The sequence below is a fragment of the Rhynchophorus ferrugineus genome, unplaced genomic scaffold (genome assembly GCF_030347505.1).
Source record: "Rhynchophorus ferrugineus isolate W39M unplaced genomic scaffold, kcgeb_rfMv2 rfM1, whole genome shotgun sequence".
NCBI classification, from domain to species: Eukaryota; Metazoa; Arthropoda; class Insecta; order Coleoptera; family Curculionidae; genus Rhynchophorus; species Rhynchophorus ferrugineus.
The window spans coordinates 84,409,664-84,423,749 of NW_027472580.1; the positions used below are offsets into that span (position 1 = coordinate 84,409,664).

Genomic DNA, 14,086 nt, shown 5'->3' on the forward strand with positions numbered 1-14,086 from the left:
CTTTTCGATAATATTTTTGTAGCACGATTTGTCCTTTGTTTCAAAATAGGCCTCAGTTTCGGCGATCACCTCTTAATCCGATGATAATTGCTTCCCAGTGAGCATTCTTTTGAGATCTGAAAACAGGAAATGGTCGCTGTGCGCCAGATCTGGAGAATACGGTGGTTGAGGAAGCAATTCAAAGCCCAATTCATGGATTTTTGCCATCGTTTTTACTGACTTGTGACACGGTGCACCAAGACAATGGTGAAGCAGTACTTTCTTTTTCTCCAAATGCAGCCGTTTTTCGGCGATTTCGTCCGTCAAACGGTCCAATAACGCTATGTAATAGTCACTGTTGATGGTGCTCCGTTTCTCAAGATAGTTAATGAAAATTATTCCATGCGCATGCCAAAATACAGACGCCATAACCTTGCCAGCCGACTTTTGCGTTTTCCCACGCTTTGGAGCGGGTTTATAGTGTGCAGTCCACTCGGATGACTGTCGATTGGACTTCGGAGTGAAATAATGGAGCCATGTTTCATCCATTGTCGCAATTCGACGCAAAAACTCGGGTTTGTTACGCTTGGTCATCTTCAAACTCTCGTGGCACCCACTTTGCACGGAGCTTTCTCATACCTAAATATTTGTGAACGATACGATATGATGTTCAACTGATATCTTTAGAACGTCTGCTATTTCATTCAACTGTATTTTTTTTCCTTCAAAAAGCAATATTTTATCAATACGCTAAATTCCTTTTTATCCATTTTTTTTCACAATAACGAAAGTTGCTTCAGTCAAAATGCTATAATTCACAAACTAATGATCCTACGGCTGTCAAATTTATACACGCAACTTTTGAGGGTTAGTGCTATCTAAAAACATATGGATTTAATTCTAGTAGCGCCATCTATGTGACAGGCTGGAGACTTTTCAATTGACCTAGGACGAGAGAGCCAGAACGTTAAAAATCAGTCGAATGAAATAAGTATAACCAAAAGTAGTAACTAAAGGTCGATAGTAAAAAGTAGTCAATTACTAAACAGTCGATAGTCCATTTCAATCGAAAGTTCCCAATGCTACTAACATTAATTAAAACGTTCTTTGTATATTAAAAGTTTGCATCACATAATTTAAGACAAATATTAACAGTTAATTTAACATAAATATTAATAAACGTAAACAAACGAGGACCATTAGATATACTGTTATTTATCTGTAATATATTACAAAGGAGATAAAATGGGTCTCCGACATTGTAGAACAGAACGTGTATTACAAAACATAGTCATAATTAACAAGGTAAATCTCAGGACCGTTTGATTTTCGAAACATGTTAAAAAATCTTCCATCCTGCAGTTGTTGCCCGAGATAACAAACGTATACCAGGTCAGGAATTAATTAAAATAAATCACATTAAATGGTAAATAAATTCCTGTCAAATGCAGGGAACATGCGATTTCACAATGCGACAAACCTAAAGGTAACGTATGTTCTATAATTATTACAGTTATGTTACATGTTAAACGACAATGTCAAATATAAATATTTCTGAATACGAGAATGGAAAATATAGTTAACTGAAAATGATATCGTTGTTTATTACATAGTGCAGCAGTTTTATCTAGCGTTGGGAGGTATCGACTGAAAGCAGTCCAAAAAGTCAATAGTCGAAAAACAGTCGATAGTCAAAAAATGATGTCAGACGAAGATGTACGAGCCCTACCCTGTATAAATTGTGAGAGAGGAAAGGACGGAGATAATTGCTTTTATATGTGCTTATATTTTCCAACGGTAGTATAAGCGAGACGGAGATGTATATATTCCTTCACGTACAAACTTTAAAAAAGAAAAGGAAAAAAATAATTACTGAATATATTAACATTCATTTAATAATTTCATTTTAAATGAAGTAGAATTACTTTTATATTTGAATGTTCTATGGATGTGTAAAAATAATACCTCATAAATGTTTTATTGTATTTTAATATGTTAATGGTATTTTAAAATAATATATTATAATAAATATAGACAACACAATAGAATTTAAACACCTAAAAACTGAAGATGTACAATAACCATAAATACTAAACAAAAATTAAACGTAACGTGTACCTAATGATAGAAAAAAAACCCATGACATAATTAAAAATGATCGCGCAATAACTACTAGACCTTTTTTAAATAAAGTAACTGAGTTTATTATTGAACAGAAATATTTTTTTACAAAAATCGAGCGAGTAATCGAAATATTACCTATTGTTGCTATAAAAACAGTCAAAAGTATTTTACTATTTATCATTTACAATTTTAATCTTTTAACCCTATTACATTAACAATCTTGAAAAATGGCGTTCTAAAATAAATCTATGTAAGTATAAATTGGGTATATTTTTGTCAAGGTCGCGGCTAGGACTACAAAGCCAGAACGTTAAAAATAAGTCGAATGAAACTAGTAGAACGTAAAATAGTAACAAAATCAGTCGGGCCGAAAACAGTCGACTGAAATGGTCACTGGTAAAAAGTAGTCAAATTAGTCGAACCAAAAATAACGAGTATTCAATTACTAAACAGTCGATAGTCGATTTCAATCGATGGTTCCCAACCCTACTTTTATCTATCCATGTAAGTTTAGCATGTGAAAGGAATAGTATTAATCGGAATCAATGAAATTAACCGAAAAATGTAATATATTTTAATTCAGAACAAAATGTAATAAAATAAACATATGCAATAAAATAGCCACTTCCCGTTATAAATGACGTCTAACATAGTGATAGCTGTTTGTAAAAATGTCAGATTTTTCAATCTCATTTTATCGAATGAGATTGTGAAAATGAGAGAGAATTTTATTTGGGTTGGTACTGGTGAACCATGTTGCCAAATGTTTACAATATTCTTCAAAATATCGGTGATAGTAATTACCAGGTGCACCAGAGAATCATTACCGGATTTTTAGAAAAAAAGCTATATAATTTCCAAGAAATGGAAAAAATTATTCTGTATTAAAGTACTGCCCATTTGATTCTATATATCTTGGTTATCTGTCAGGTAATTTCTGGATGTCATCTCTTTCTTTTGAGCAATATCATTTATAGAGCCATTTTCTAACTTCTTTGAAATTGGCGAAGTGCTGCTCCGCCAGGCGCGTGTCGCATTAATGGAGAGATATGGAGAGTACCACAAGTGCAATAATATATCCCATTCAAGTGCTTTCAACGCTTCTTTGATTGGTGTTGCTTTACGAGAAGGCACGTTATCGTTCTATAAAATCACTTTACAGTGTCTTCGGGTTTATTCTGGATGTTTTAGATCAATGTTTGATTCAAAATGATCATTTTCTAATAGTCACTATTAACTGTCTCATCAGATTTTAACAGTTCGTAATACATCACACTACTTTGGTCCTACCAAACACAGAGCATTGTCTTGCGACCAAAACGATTTGGCATTGGAGTCGATCGGTCGGCTTCGCCAAGTGATAGCCATGATTTTTGCGCTTAGAGTTTTGAAAACAAATCGTCTTTTCATAATCGGTCAGTCTTCGATGCAGAAGTGACTTCCGATCATACCTTTGAAGCAGCCTTTCACAGGCAACTTTTCGATTTTCCATTTGCCTGTCATTCAATTGATGTGACTTCCCATCTTTTGGAGTTTCTCCATTGCTCGTAATTGGCTGCTAATCATTTCTTGGGACACATGTAACTCTTCTGTCAATTATTTTTGAGTTTGGATTCGGTTTTCGTCCAATAACTCTTTCGCATGTTCAAACTTTTTCGGTTTACCAAAACGTCCTTTGACTTGCACATCGAAATCAAGTCAAGGTTAGAGTATACTCAGCGTAAGTTTTTAAAAGCAAAAGATGACTTTCGGCGGCTTTTTTCTTTTGTTTAAATAAGAAAAGTAATTCGTGTCGCAAAGGCACGTTTTCAGGCACGAAACTTGACATTTTCAAAGCTTAGCGACATGTGTTAGAAAAACCGGTAATGATTTTCCGGTATACCACCGGTCAATTAAAAAGAATTTTTAAATATTATTTGGTATTCTAATCTATACATTCGAAAAAATAGATTTTATTTTCATATTTTCGAAGCTTAGTCCCATAAGATTGCATATTTAAGGTTAGCGACATCCCAAAAACCGGTAATGACTTTCCGGTACACCTGGTAAAAGTTATAAGTCGGCAAATATTGTAAACCAAAAGTCAAATTTGACCTCATATATTTTGATGATATGCATGGGTTGTTTTATTGGACGGGCTATATTAATAAAGCGTAAAAATCTTGGGCTAAGACCGAATCAGCTGTATTGGCTTATAGGGCGTAAATCTATACCATCTTTCGATAACAAGTGAATTGTGAGGCTTATTTGGACATATAGCATCGTACTACTAGCAAATACAACATATAGTCCCTCGAATAAAACAGCCAAAGCCCGTCATAGATGAGGCCGATTCTACAGCTGAATGCAGTTTGTAAAAATGCAAAATTCCTTTTAAACTCGGAGCGGATTTTTCTATCTTATTTCACTCTAATTGAAAAAAGACGGATTCCTGTCTGATACGTTAAAACAAACATGAAACATAAACCGAATTAATCTATAAAATTTTGTGTTGGTATTGGTCGACACTGTTGTCAAACGCCTACAAAGTTCTTCAAAACGCTGATAAGGTTTAAACGTTGACAAGTGATGACAATTAGAAGTTATAATCTGGTAAAAGTTTAAATCAAAAGTCCAATGTGTCCAATGTCCATACATTTTGATGGAATTGATTGTTTTATATTATACTAGCGACCCGCCCCGGCTTCGCACGGGTGCAATGCTGATACTAAATTAAATACACTACAGAAAAAATATGAACGTTGTATATAAAAACATAGCGGCCCGCTCCGACTTTGCACGGGCATAAAATATATATGCCTATGTCACTCAATGAAAACATGATTAAAATCGATCCAGTATTTTTGGTTCATTCATTACTGCCCTTGGCCTGCACGCATTAAATTTGGAGTAAAACAATTCCTCTTCCCCTATACTTACTATGAAGATTTCCTGCTATCTTTGGAATATCTAAATTCATACAATTTTTATTACATTACACATTTTCAAACGCAAATTTTAAATTTGTAATATCTCCGAAAATATTTGTTTAATTTACATGCTGTAAGGAACCATATTGATCTATATTAATTGCACACTGTATTTAAGGTACTTAATTCGATAAGGATTAATGCCGTATTGCTTAAAATAGCTTCGTAAATAAGCCATTTTCTTACGTAAAAAGTAAACAATAAAAATGGTTAATGTGGGTTATCCCTAAAAGATAAACATATACCATCGCGGACTTTTTTGTAGACCTTTTTATGGTGTACAATACTGTAGTACATTAATTTGATCTAACTCGTAGGGTTAGGCAGCGTTTTTGCTAATTGCTAAATAAGCCTAAAAAAATAGGTTAATTTACGACATCACGTTAGAAACCTCTAAAATTAGCAATGTTGCCTTAGTATATTATGCATGTATTATGCATATAAACCTTCCTCTTGAATCACTCTATCTATTGAAAAAAACCGCATCAAATCCGTTGCGTAGTTTTAAAGATTTAAGCGCACATAGGGATATAAGGACAGAAAAGGCGACTTTGTTTTATACTATGTAGTGATGAAGCTGAGCTGAGCCATCCTTTAGAGGTTTCAAAATAAAGTGTTGCGTGCCATCGTCGACGATGCATATTACGTCTAACAAACTGATTCAGCGTGATTATATATCCCGTGGAACCTCTAATGAGTGTGATCCAAAGTAATACTGTAAGTACCCTGATGGAGTGTCAGTGCGTACTCGCAAAACTGTTAAGTGTGTAAAAAACTTGTATGCGAAAATAAGAGAAAGTTATCTCAATTGCAGAGTATTTTACCATCATATAAGTACAGAAGTTACGGTAATATTTAGATAGAAACAACATCTCAGTTACAGATAGTTCCATTTTGCTCACCATATTTAGTAATATATAATTTAAAAAATAATTCCCAGTTATCAGAAGAAGAGTTTAATATACCCAGCGGATAGTCGTGCCGGCTAAGAGTTTAGCTGGTCGACAATAACGTATTAGGATTGATTCTCGCTGGGGCTAAAAGTCGTTTAAAAAAGTTTAATGTTCATAAAAGTTAAATGAGTGTGTTCAAAGTCACTAAATAACAGAACAGTGCTGGAGTGACATTGAGGAAATTTTAAAAAGCAAAATAATTTTCAAGGTTCTATATTAGTATTTCTGTGTACTATTTAATAACTATCATAAACAGAGAAACATTTTTCTACTTAGTTTTATTTATATTATTTAAAACGGTTTATTATAGAATATATATTTAATACATGTTAACTGTGTTTATAATTATAAATCCTTTATAGTTGATTTTAAATATGCACTTATTTTGTAATATTAATTAGCACGTTTGAAAGGTAATTTTTATCATATTACGTTTTTATTCTTGGCTGGCAAGCAATGAAACAGCAAAATTTTTATTTTTATTTTTGGTACATTTAAAAGTCTCCTTTTTACCAACGAGGGTTTATCTGGAATGGACCACAAACATAACGTACATCCATGCCTCAGCAGGATTCAATCCCGCGACTATCGCAACAGTTACCGTTCTGTCGCCGTGACCACTACGTCAACCAAGTCGACTAAAACAGCGATTCGAAAAAAGTCGTAGCCATTTTCAGTCTTTTTATGTATTTCCCACTATATATAAACGTCAGGAATTGGTTGATTCGATTGCAGTTAAGCCTTCTGAAAGGTCTTTGGGCGTTTGAGTTTTCGTTCAATAAGTCTGGCATCATTGTCTTCGAACTTCTTTGGCCCAACAGGCTGTCCCTTGTCATCAATATCAAAATTACCCTCTTTATATTGTTAAATTCAAAACCGACAATTATATGACGAAGCAGAATCACCATAAGTTTTTAAAAATAGTTTATGGGTTACTGCAGCAGATTTCCTCAAATTAAAGAACAAAAGTAATTAATGTATATAGAATACGCCCAATAACTCGATAGTACTAAATGGAATGTTTTTTTAACAGTTAAATTAGACTGTTTAAAAGTTGCTTATATTTTATTTTCTCTAATATATATATATATATATATATATATATATATATATATATATATATATATATATATATATATATATGAAACCGAAACTAAAATTCTGTTAATTGCATACAACGGTATTCTGTTTTTGCTAGGTATTTTTGTCGCGCTATATATAGCATCGAAAGTTGGCTGGTTCTTTGCCCAAACATGGATGAAATCAACAAAAACTTGATTACAAATAGAAACCATTTTGTATTAGAATAAACCAGACATATATTTACCCGTAATAATGTGAAAGTATTTCCGTAAAATTCTATTGTCATGTACGAACCTAGCCACCAGATTATTTTAAGCGAACATTTACTATCATTGCTATTATTTTTTCTTGTTGTTCGACGAAGCGCCATAAGAAATACCGAAAGAAAGAAAAAACAACAACGAATTACTGCCAAAACGCCGGTACGTTGAACCAAAAGACTACAATTAATATTAAAATGGTATCCTGATAGCTGTAGACAAAAAAACATTATGATATAATTTGTGTATAAAAGAAAAAGAATGTTCTCTTCGCCCAGGGATAGGAAATAATTGAAATGCTTGTTGTCGGTTTCACCGAAATTGCAGTCATTACTTTTCAATTTGACAGGTTGATGAGATTTCATAGATGTAACAGGAAGAATTTTAATACTATTTCAGAAGGAACTTTCTGGTCAGTGCGTCCTGTCTTTTTGGTTATGGAAGTTAAATGAAACCCATTAGGTGTTACTACAACCGAGAATAAAAGAGCGAAGATGTGAAAATAATGTTCACTAGCCAGTCGGTAGGCTTAATGCCGAGGACCGTGGTTCGGAGCCCACGTTAAATAGCAAACAAACAGTAAACAACCCAAAAAAAAAAACAATAATATCATCACAATATAATACTAATTTTATAGCATTTCAATAAATAATCAAATATGAAATAGAATATAAATTAACCACATGATTCTCTTACAAGTACTTACCTTCAATATTGGATTTTAATATTTCAACTCTAATTTATTCGAGCGAAATTTGAATAAAGCTCATTTTAGTTATTAGACTGTGTTCCATTCTAAAAATATATCATCATATCTGATACGAAACACTCAATTTGTTTTTGCTTAGAGAACATTTTATACGAATAAAAAGAAAGGCCAACATTTTAAGGTTGTTCCTCAAACTTCAAAACATGTTTCTTAACCACACCTTCAATTTGTTTTTTATTTTAGCATTAAACCGAGAAAATGTTATTTAAAAACATATGTATAGCACTGGTTGCGTCATAATTAATTTTTGTTTTTAACTACCTCTCAAGTCGTTTCGTAAATTACGCATCATAAAGAGAGGAATAGAATGTTAGTTTTTAACTATTGGTCGACTGAAACCTTAGTATATAGAGTAATGGTTATACATGGCGAAGATATTCGTAAAATATCAGTATTAAAATAATGAAATTAATTTCTTTTTCTGTATCAGAGCTCTAAACTGTTGACATTTTATGTATGAGTAAATTTTTAGATGCCACTAAACAATTAGTGAGAAATTCTATTTGATAGCAAGGCAAAATGTCGTTACCAAGCAATTTCATTTATATTTAGCATTACTTACAAACAAATACAATTATTTGAACATCTACGATCTTTACCTCTAGGGAAAAAATTGAAATGATGTGGAGAACTAGAACATATTCAGTAAAAAAGCTGCTTAAAATTAAGATTTGTAACAAAATAGATTACGAATTATGACCAGTAGAAACAAGTATTGTGACTTGTAGAAAGAAACATCAATTATTTGAATCAGATGGAGTAAAGTAGGTGAGATAATTCATACGTAAAGATGACTTACGTATCGTATTTGCTACGATTTTCCGAAATTGGAATAAAATTTCGCAAGATAAATATTGCAAAAACACGTAAATTAATAGAATCAGTTCCTCGAATATGTCAAATTGCCTTAAAATTTTCAGTTTTGGTTTTTCTATTTCAAAAATAAATCAACTATACAGACATCCGGGATAGGAAATAATTGAAATGCTTGTTGTCGGTTTCACCGAAATTGCAGTCATTACTTTTCAATTTGACAGGTTGATGAGATTTCATAGATGTAACAGGAAGAATTTTAATACTATTTCAGAAGGAACTTTCTGGTCAGTGCGTCTTGTCTTTTTGGTTTTGGACAGAACATACAAAAATATTCAAAAATATAAGGGAAACTAGGCAAAACTGATATTAGAAATTTGTATTATTTTAGTTGCTTCATTTATGAACGGCCTGACAAACCTGCAGAACAAGTCGAATCTTACTGGCCTATTTCAAAATCACCACTCAACAACCGATCAAACGCACAGAGTAACTGCGGCTGTTGAAAAGGCATTTGAGGAAAAGAAATACTGCCCTGTAGTATTCCTGGATATCTCACACAAGCTTTTGATCGGGTTTGGCATTTGGGATTAATCTGTAAGATGAGCAAATTCTTACCGCGTAACTATTGTCAATTGTTGGAGTGGTATCTTTTCGGAAGAAAATTTAGTCTCGGACGAAATGGCGTTCTCGACATTTAAAACTATTTCGGCTGAAGTTTCACAAGGTAGCGTCTTAGGGCCTCTATTGTATCTGCTCTACACTGCTGACATCCCAACAACAAAAGAAACACTACTTGGAATCTTTGCTGACGACACAATTATTATGGCAAACGACATATCTCTGCCTAGGGCAGTGGAAAAAGTACAAGTATTCCAAGTGTAGTACTGGTCATGTTAATAAAAACTTAATTATATCACTCAAAGGATGGCCGCTGCCTCAAGCAGAATCAGCTAAATACTTCGGCATCCATCTTGACGGTAGATTAAACTGGAAACATCATATTAAACAAAAAACAAAATACCTTAGAACCAAAATAAATCATAAAGTCAAATTGGAGCTATGGGGTGCAAATATGGGGCTGCACTAAAAATTCAAATCAACTAGTCATCTAACTCTGTCAAAACAAAATTCTTTGATTAATTACCACTGGCTATCGCCACCAACGAAGAATTGCACAATCAAATGGATTTGCGAAGTTATCCAAGATTTTGCTTAAAACACGAAATAAGATTACTAAATCATACTAACGTGGAAGCAATACAACTACTGGATAACGCGCAGAATATCAGAAGATTGAATCGAACCAAACCATACGAACTATAGCTTATTATAATAAGCAATATAAGTTATTATAATTTTATAATTGAGGAATACATATTGATGTATTTATCTCGCACTCGTGTTGCTTGAAAATTAATCCAAGTACAAATGAAATGTAGTAATAAATTAATTTATAATTAAGATTATACTAAGCATATCTAATAAAGGTGTTATCGAAAAAATTATGAAGGGTACTGTGTTAGTAAAGAAAGATATTTTCCGCATGTATCTGAAAAAAGTTATTGATTTTTATTATCCACAGAGAACGTTATATTGACATCTCTGACAATATCAATTTTATTTCGTTGTATCAGACGTTATTTGAAAGGCGGTATTGCTAATCATATTAAAGGAATATATATATTGAAATTGATGGTTTCGGATAAAAGCTACAACGGTATGACTGCCACTGCGAAAAATCGGCTTATTCCATATCAAAAGTTTAAAGATAGTTTCAACAGATTGGTTCAGGTCTACCAAAAGTATTTTTAATTAAAGGAAAATGAAAATTTTAGAAATTTATTAGAAATCAAATAAAGCTACAATGATGAAAATTAAAAATGCATACGTTACAGATTAGCGTTAGTTTGGCTTTGTGAATTTTGAATTCGTCTTTTTTGGTTTGATTATTTTATATAATATAAATTAAAATTAAAATATTTTTATACTGTTCAAATTTGAAATATTAATACAAGAATCTGATTACCAACAGAAAAACTGTAGCAATGAAAAGAGAAAAGGTATTAAATTTTGAAAGTAACTTTCATCGATTCTAATAAACATTATCCATTCAAAACATCAGTTCGATATTTTATCCAATATCAGTCACACAGGTACATACTTTTAGGGTGTTTCCCTTGAAATTGAAAAATTCGTTGGAAAATTAGTTCAAATTAAGGCATAGAATTAAGATCTTTCATGTTAATAAATAATTGTTTTTGATCTCAAATCCTCTAATAAAAAAGTAGCGTTGGAAACTACTGACTGAAAACGACCATCGACTGTTTCAGTCGCTATTTTTGGTTTGACTGATTTTACTTTTTTTTTACTAGTGACTGTTTCAGTCGTGTACTTTTAGTTACTATTTTTGCTTCTACTAGTTTCATTCGACTGATTTTTAACGTTCTGGCTCTGACGTCCTAGCCGCGACCTGACAAAAATGTACCCAATTTATACTTATGCTGGCTTGGTGGCGCAGTGGTAAAGGCGATGGGACAGTCCTCCTACGGTTGCGATAGCCGCGGGTTCGAATCCTGCTGGGGCATGGTCGTAAATATATGTTTGTGATTGTTTAAAATTTGTGAATGTTCTAGACAAGAGTATATAATCTGACAAGGAAAATGATCCCAGTCACGCCAGTAACCAGGGTGGGTAAGACCGTATGTCTTCTGGGATGATTTCTAAAGTTGGCACTCGCCAGTTGGTAGGCCTAATGCTGAGGACCGTGGTTCGGAGCCCACGTTAAACCTTAGACTCAGTTCAGATAAACCCATAGTTGGTAAAAGGAGACTTTAAAATATATATAAAAAAATTATGCTTACATAGATTTATATGTAGTATATATAGTTTTATGACATTTTGGTAGTTTGCTTGTAAATAACAATATATTGTATATTAATGTAGCAGCATTTTGGAACGATATTTTTCAAGATTGTTAATGCTATAGGGTAAAAAGATTAAAATTGTGAATGATAAATAGTAAAATACTTTTGAATGTTTTTATGGCAATAATAGGTACTATTTCGATTACTCTCTCGATTTTTGTTAAACAATATTTCCGTTCTATAATAAATAAATCATTTACTTTATTTAAAAAAGCTTTATACAGGCTTTAACAGTCGAACCGTGCATTTCACTGAAAATAGTAATTACTATTTTCAATCGCTAGTTTTTTGACTAGTTTTCAGTTGATAGTTCCCAACGCTAGTAAAAAGCAATTACCGTATAACGATATCAAGAACATTATTTTGTTGTTAAATAAGTTAAACACTTATAAAATATATAATATTAAAAGTATTTTTCACTTTTTCTATTATTCATTTTGACTCCTTTAATAATAATAAATATGACATTTATTAATATATAGTATTCCTTGTTGAATCCATGATAACACTACAATTTTTACGTCTTAGTGTTTTCTGATCAAAATAAGACGGTTTTTCTTTTAAACTATGAAATATTTAATCCCTATTACAGTTTAATTATTTACATGAAATGAATAATAACTGTAATCAAATCTAATATGGAATATATTAAAAATATTGAAAGTATTCAATTAAAATTTGTCAGCCAGTTAACCATTTCTTTGAACTTAAAAAAGTAGGAATATTACGATAACACATAAACTCAATACGTATAGAGATAATGTAGTATTATGATAATATAGATAATATATAGAGTGTTTTAAAATTTCCCATAAGCTTTACTGTTATTTGAAAAATAATGGAAGCTATTTTATTACATTGACAGACTATTGTAGGGAATTTAAAACCATGAGAATATGTATATGTTTTTTTCCGAACTTATAGAGTGAATTTTATGTTTATTTTATTTAAATATATATTTTAAAATCTCCTTTTTACCAACGAGGGTTTATCTGCATTTGCAGTAAATAAACCCCTTCAAAATAATTAAGTTTTAATAGATGGCACTTTACAAATTACACCATAGGCTTAATATAACTAACTTGAGCTGTTTCTTCCAAGAAAAATGATGTCTCGTATTTCCGCACATATACTGGATACTTTTGAGACTGAATATATATTATAATAAAATAATAGTAATTGTGATTAACACAGAAATTCTGAACGTACTCTAAATAAGGTACATAAAAATTGCGTCAAAAATAAACTGAAACAAACTATAGAAGCAAGCATTCGCGTTATAAAAATGTGCCAATCAAATGCCTTTATAGGGCAATTCAAACGAACCAAGCGAAAAAGTGCTCTCAGGTCTGCATTGGTAGGACCACGCAAAACATTCCTCGGTTTCGCCTATTTAAGTTGTCTCTCTATGCCCAAATCCGAATTCCACCGAATAAGAAAGTCCCTCAGAAGAGATTCAAAGTTGTTCTTTATTTTTGGTTTATTATTTAAAGTCTCCTTTTACCAACTAGTAATCAGGACTTGACCTACAGTTTAACGTGGGCTCCGAACCATGGTCCTCGGCATTAAGCCTAACGATTGGCGAGTGACCAATTTAGAAATCATTCCAGAAAACATCCAGTCTTACCCAGCTATAACTATAAAACTAACTATAAAATATTCAATCCTAAATATCGTGATTATGGCGTGGTTTGAAGGACGAAATCGCCGAAAAACGGCCATATTTCAAGAAAAAGAAAGTGCTGCTTCACCAAGACAATGCACCGTGTCACAAGTAAGTGAAAACGATAGCAAAAATCGATTAATTGGGCTTCGAATTGCTTCCTCATTCACCGTATTCTCCAAATCTAGTCCCCAGTTACTATTTGTTGTTGCTCAGATCTCAAAAGAATGCTCGCTGGGAAGAAATTTTCGTCGAAAGAAGAGGTGATCGCCTAAAGTGAGGCCTATTTTGAAGCAAAGGGCAAATCGTCCTATAAAAATGGTATCGAAAAGTTAGAAGGTCGCTATAATGAGTATATCACCCTTGAAGGGAATTATATTGAATAAAAAAAATAATTTTGCTAAAAAATGTGTTTTACTATGGTAGGCCGAGGATTTTTCAATTGACCTGTTATCTCTTAAAACTTGTTGCATGAACAACAATTTCTTATATACTAATTGAGATTTTTCCAATATATAGTGTTATTACTTCACGGGATGACAGTGT

General features: G+C 32.4%; 1 protein-coding gene across 2 annotated transcripts in view; it reads right to left on the bottom strand.

Annotated features, from left to right (window-relative positions):
- The window catches only part of LOC143191262 (uncharacterized), a 341,783-nt gene that overhangs the window by 16,949 nt on the left and 310,748 nt on the right, over positions 1-14,086 (bottom strand). The window lies entirely within an intron of this gene.